Source organism: Syzygium oleosum, unplaced genomic scaffold, assembly GCF_021117445.2.
Source record: "Syzygium oleosum isolate NSW1041296 unplaced genomic scaffold, Sole_v2.1 Sole_v2.01, whole genome shotgun sequence".
NCBI classification, from domain to species: Eukaryota; Viridiplantae; Streptophyta; class Magnoliopsida; order Myrtales; family Myrtaceae; genus Syzygium; species Syzygium oleosum.
This window is the reverse complement of record NW_026607485.1, coordinates 13,054,385-13,060,648: the sequence shown is the minus strand read 5'-3', so window position 1 is coordinate 13,060,648 and position 6,264 is coordinate 13,054,385. Positions and strand designations below refer to the sequence as shown.

Below are 6,264 nucleotides of genomic sequence, written 5' to 3'. Positions count from 1 at the left end.
CATACCCCCTGTTACGAAAGCCAAGCGATTGAATAATAAATTTGAAAGAACAAGAAAATAAATCGAATATCAAATTTACGTGATTTGGTCGTAGTGACCTACGTCCACGAGGAGAGCAGCACGGAATTCCACTATAGATCAAACGATACAACGGAGATAACAACCACACTCAAATCACTCAAACAGTCTAAATGTTTTCCAAGCCCCAATTACACCTAATAATGCACGCAGTATTTAGCCCCACAATTCCTCACGAAATAATCTCTTAATCTTACGAAAAAATTGTATACAAATCTTACCATAAGATTTAATCGCTACAAACACTTGAATTACTGGTGTAAGTCCACGAACAAAATCACGAACCCAATGTCAAGCACCCAGCACCAACGTGACGTCACTCGCACTTCCACGGCACTCACTTTTTTTTTTTTTTGGTCGAAGTTTTACTTTCCATTCAAACACTAAGAAACATATCACAAGAGAGAATATGACTAGAGTCAATACAAAATAAATCCCATAGAGGTAGGGGTGGTCTAGACATCCGGTTGGATGGTAGAAATCCTTTCGATGATTTTTGGCTATCGATCTGCTTGCTTGATTGCTTGTTTCGTGGACAGTGGACCGGGAAACCTCCTTTAATTGGGAGAGCAGTACATTACAATCAACAAAAAGGCTTCTCAAGGCCCGTGGGCTTTCTTTCGGGTTATAAGTGAGACTTACTGAAGCTTCGTTGTCTGATTGTAAGCAAATCTTCTCTGCTAATATTTCCTTCTTCTTTGTTGTCTCTGCTCGCAGACAGAGAAGAGCTTCTTTTACAGCGTTTCCTTCGGTTTCCAGCGGGGAGGAAGCAGACACAGTTTTGGCGAACCCCACAATAATCACTCCTCTGTAATCTCTGCATATCCCAGCCACCGATCCCTCTGTTTTCCCTTCGATCCAAGACCCATCGACGTTGAATTTCAGAATTCCAGGTTCTGGGGGCGTCCAGCGTTCTGTCTTCGCTTTGGCCTTCCAACTCCTCGATTCAGGTAAGTTTTGCTCCCGATAGTTTCTGTTTAGAAAAACAGCTTCTTCCATAATTGTTCCGGAGCTTGGACTAATTTGATTGAATACCCAGGCGTTCCTTGCCTTCCAAATTTGCCAGAGGACTCCTGCAAGCATTTCCGGACCCGATTGTGCTGAGCTTTTGGTGAGTGCTTCGTCGATCCATTTGTCCATCCTTGTTAGATTTATCGGTGATACGTCCATCTGGATTCTCGGGTCTGACCATATGTTGTTGGTCCAGTCACAGAGGGTGAAGATGTGCTCCATCGTCTCGGGATGCTTTCGGCAAATTGGACAAAGTGGGTCAGGTAAGGCCCTTCTTTTGTATAGATTTTCTGAAGTTGGCAAAGCATTACTACACACACACCATATGAAAAACCGAATTTTTGGTTCTGTGCGTAATTTCCATATCTCTGTCCAAAGTGAGCGGGGCTGCTGGTAAGAGGATGATGCGAGTTCTGTATTTTGCTTGGAAGGAATTGCTCGAAGTCTAGAATAACCGTGTTTTACCGAATATTCTCCTGTTGTAGCTCCATTCCATATTTGTCTATCGGTGTCCTGGATAGGATTGATCTTTATGGCCTGGATTTTGGACACAATCTCCTCCGGAAACAGTCTTGTAAGCTGATTAACATCCCACATTTTTGTCTCTTGATCTATCAGTTCTACGACTTTCTGTGGGTCCTCCCTGTTTGCTGGACCTCCTATGACTCTCCTTTCCAGCCATTTGTCCTCTCTTATGTTGATGCTCTCACCATTGCCGACATGCCATCTCACATCAGGGCATATGGTATCCCTTCCCATTAATATACTTTGCCACCCCCACGAGGGCCGGGAGCCCTTAGTTGCTTTCCAAAAACTTCTGTTTGGGAAATAAATGCCTTTTAGTAGTTGGCACCACAACGCAGTTGGATTTTGCGCTAGTCTCCACGCTTGCTTTCCTAGCATAGCCTTGTTGAAGGTAACTAAGTCCTTGAAGCCCAATCCCCCATCTATTTTCCTTTCTTTAAGGAGTTCCCATTTTTTCCAGTGGATGCCCGATTTTGATGGTCTGTTTCCACCAAAAGGAAGCTATTTTACGTTCAATCGCTTTGCACACTTGAGATTGGGATTTTGAAAATAGACATTGCATATTGGGGAAGTGATTGTACCACTGTTTTGATTAGAATCTCCTTACCCGCCTTTGAGAGCAGCTTTTCCTTCCAGCCTTCCAACTTCATATTTACCCTTGCCAATATCCACGCGAACATCTGTTTTTTTGTTTGTCCCCAATCTGATGGGATGCCCAGATATTTCCCGGTTTTCTCCATAATTGGAACTCTTAGTTCATCCGCCAAATTTCTTTTGAGGATTTGAGGGCAGCCGGCACTATAAAAGATTCCGGATTTGTTTAGATTTATTACTTGTCCTGAAGCGAAGCAGTATTGGTTTAAGATGTTTGCCAGATTTTGGCATTCCCCTATTGTCCCATCCAGGAAGAAAATAGCGTCATCAGCAAAAAGTAAGTGTGACAACGTTGGGCAATTCCTATTCAGTTTGATGCCTTTCAGACTCCCATCCTCGACAGCCTTTCTTAGTAGAGACGAAAGCATATTTGCCATGATTATAAACAAATAAGGAGATAGTGGATCTCCTTGTCTAATACCCCGTGTTGGTTGGAAGTACTTTAAAGGCTCACCGTTCACTTTAACGCTGAATGTGACTGAGGAAATACATTGCTTCACTAATGACACCCACTCCTGGCTGAATCCCATTTTCACCATGCTAGCGCAAAGGAAGTCCCACTCCACTCTGTCGTAAGCTTTTTGCATATCCAACTTTAGGATCGCCTGAAACTTCCTTTTCCTTTCCCGAATTCTTAGTTGATGTAGGACCTCCTGGACTATGATTATATTATCTTGAATCAACCTCCCACTCACAAAGGCACTCTGTTCTGTGGCAATTAGATTCGGAAGTCAGGGTTTGAGGCGATTCGCCATCACCTTTGAGATTATCTTGTAGCTGAAATTGCATAGGCTAATGGGTCTAAATTGTGTGATGCTTTCTGGATGGGTGACTTTAGGGATGATCACAATGTGTGTTTTGTTGAGTTCTGGATCGAGGTAGCCTGATAGGAAGAAATTGCTGACAAGACTGTGTAGATCATGTTGTAGTTCCTCCCAATGGTGATGGTAAAACTGGCCATTTATCCCATCTGGTCCTGGGGCTTTTGTTGCTCCTAGCTGAAACACTGCTTGTTTGACCTCTTCTACGGTAACCGCTGCCATCAATGCCTCATTCATCTCATGTTGGCTTGGAAAAGAGCATTGGTCTAGAATTGGGTTGAAGTTCCTGGTACCCATTGTTTCGAACAAGGATTCATAATAACTGGCGATGTGCTTGTTTATGTTGTTGGGATCTCTGCACCATGTGTCTTCAATTTTCAACATTGCAATTTTATTCCTTTGTCTTCTTTGGATCGTGGCGGCGTGGAAATATTTCGTGTTTTTGTCTCCCCACTTAATCCAATTAATTCTTGATCTCATGCCCCAATATTGCTCTTCTTGTTTCCACAAATTCTGGATTTGCACTTTGATTTGCTGCATTTCTTTTCTGTCGGAACCACCATTACTTGCATTTGTAAGGGTTGTGAGTCTTCTTTTTAAGAACTCGATCTTGTTGTGGGCATTGGAGAATTTCTTTTTACTCCACAACTCTAGAGCATCTGAGGTCTTTTTCAATTTTCCAGCAAACGAGATTGGGATGACTTCCGGTACACCCCAAGCTTCTTTCACCAACTCCTTGCACTCCGCATCGGCCAGCCAAAACGCCTCAAACTTAAAAGCTTTTTTCCTTTTAGTCCTATTTGGTTGGAGGGACAGCAGAATAGGACTATGATCAGAACCTATAGCAGGTAAAGCGAATGCTTCCGCATTTGGGAACCTCACTCTCCAATTTATGTTGCAAAGTACTCTATCTAATCTTTCCCGCACGAGTGCATTTCCTTCCCTATTGTTGGACCAGGTGAATGCGCATCCCTTGCTTTCGATATCCATTAGTGAGCATCTATTTAAACAGTCTTGGAATGCAACTAGTCTGTAGTGCTCCGCCCCATTACCACCTGATTTTTCCCAATGGTACAATATTTCGTTGAAATCTCCAGCACATATCCAAGGGAGGTGATTAGCTGCCTTTATTACTTGTAGATGCTGCCACAGCCTGAGTCTTTCCTGGAAGTTTGTGGGAGCATACAGGAAAGTGATGCGCATGAGAGTCCCACTATCTTGATCTCTACACAAAATGTCTATAAATTCTCTAGAGGAATCTTCCACCACCACCGACACCCCTTCGTTCCACATTACAACCAAACCCCCGGCGATACCTTCGGGGTCTATTATCTCTATGTTTTGGAAGTTGGTTCTTCTTTTCACTCTATCGACGACCGGTCTCTTGTTTTTAGTTTCCATCAGGAAGACTAAGTCAGGCCTTTCTTGAGCCACTAAGGCTCTGAGATGCTGGACTGTCAGGGGATTGCCCAGCCCCTGACAGTTCCAGCTCAAAAGTTTCATATAATCCCCGGTGGCTTATTAGGGCTAGCCACCAGAGCCCAATCATTTCTTCCCTCAACCAACTTGATCGGAGTGTCGAGGAGAGTTCCTTCATTGATGGAGGGATAGAGAATCTCGCATACCCCTTGAGGATCGATTTTTTTTCTGTTTCCTCGTAGCGGCCACTTTCTTAAAGGCTTTCGTGCTGATCTTCTCCCTCCTTGGTTTCTTCGGTTGTCCATCTTTCATTGCAAACCCTGACCGAATTAGCTGGGTGTCTTGGCTTGTGGAGCCTAGTTGACCTTTCCTATTCAAGCAATCTGGTTGTGTCCCTTCTGTTAATCTCTCCTTCTGAGGAGAATCTTCAATCAGCCCAATAATTGTCTTACCCTTAGATGTAGACAACTCTGGTTCTCTAGGAATAAGTTCCCTTTGTGTTTCCGGGATGACCTCGTTGTCCTCCGTAGAGGGACTATACGTACCGTAAAAGATCTTCCAAGAGGGGCTGGATTCTCGAACTTCCGCTCTCAGCCATTGCCCATATTTGCTCCTTGCGTGTACCATGGGGCCCGACTCCACAAAGGGAACTTCCTTGCAGTAGGTTGCATAATGCCCTATCCTCCCGCATGAGTAGTAGAAATGCGGGAGTCTTTCGTATCTAAAGTCCACCCAGATCTTCTTATGCTCCAGGTCTACAATAGTTCCTGTCTTTAGAGGGTTAGAAAGGTTCACAAGAACTCTTACTTTACAGCTTCTACTAGGGCCTCCTCCTCTTGAGTCAAGTTTCACTTCTACCACTTCACCAATCTTCCTTGCTATTTCCTTAACTGTCTCTTCTGATAGCCTCCCACGGGGAACACCTGCCAACTGAACCCAAAAGGCACAGTGTGTGAACTCGTAGCAATGGTCGGGAGTATCCGGCTCGCCTTGTTGAAGAATTAGTAAGTTACTCGAGAAGGACCATGGACCTGAATTCAGTACCCTGTTTTTTTCCTCTATCGAAGTGAAGGAAAAGGAGAAGAGCCCCGGCTCGATGAGCTCGCATTCTAACCGGTCCGTTTTCCACGACTTCTTCATTGTGTTAATGAATGCTTGAACATTCACATTTGGTTTTGAGTACAGTTTCCCATATAATGTTAATGCACATTCTTGTTGTTTTTCTGCAGGGATTTCGCCATTTAACCGCACGAGGTCATCTTCTGACCATAGATTTCCCAGTTCTTTACACAGGGCTGCCACCCGGGCTGCATTATCATCTTTCTTTGGCATAGTAGGTTCTGATGTGAAACTCACTACACTATACTGTTCTGATTATGGCACTTACCATGAACTCCAAATTGATCCCCATTTCTCTGAGATCGACAATGTTGTACTACTATAGACAGTAGTGACTGAAATAAACAGCTGTAAATTTGTCCTTAATGAGACAACTTAACTGGAAATATGATTGCACAGCTATAGTTTACGGCTTCTGTTCCTTCTTGCCCCAAGATTACACTGTAGTTCAAAAGCTTCATCTACTTCTGGTACGAAAGTTGATACTAGAGGCTGAACAGGGCACGAGGAGGATGGATGAGGAAGATTGGGATGACCGAACTTTTAGGGTCGCGATGGAAGTTACTCAGTATGAAGGGTGAAGGTTAGCGACGCTGGGGTTTAAATCGGTAGAGAGAACAGCTCTTCCCGACCCACC

At 43.9% G+C, this 6,264-nt stretch overlaps 1 long non-coding RNA gene across 2 annotated transcripts; it reads left to right on the top strand.

Moving 5' to 3' along the window:
* Positions 1 to 811: 811 nt before the first annotated feature.
* On the top strand, positions 812 to 5,862 carry LOC130140156 (uncharacterized). 2 transcript variants are annotated; one of them, XR_008818144.1, is made up of 4 exons: positions 812 to 1,028; positions 1,118 to 1,189; positions 1,286 to 1,352; positions 5,738 to 5,862. It is a non-coding gene; the product is annotated as an uncharacterized LOC130140156 (long non-coding RNA). The 2 variants fall into 2 exon arrangements; XR_008818143.1 differs by lacking the exons at positions 812 to 1,028; positions 5,738 to 5,862 and having other exon boundaries at positions 1,035 to 1,189; positions 1,286 to 1,560.
* Positions 5,863 to 6,264: the final 402 nt, after the last annotated feature.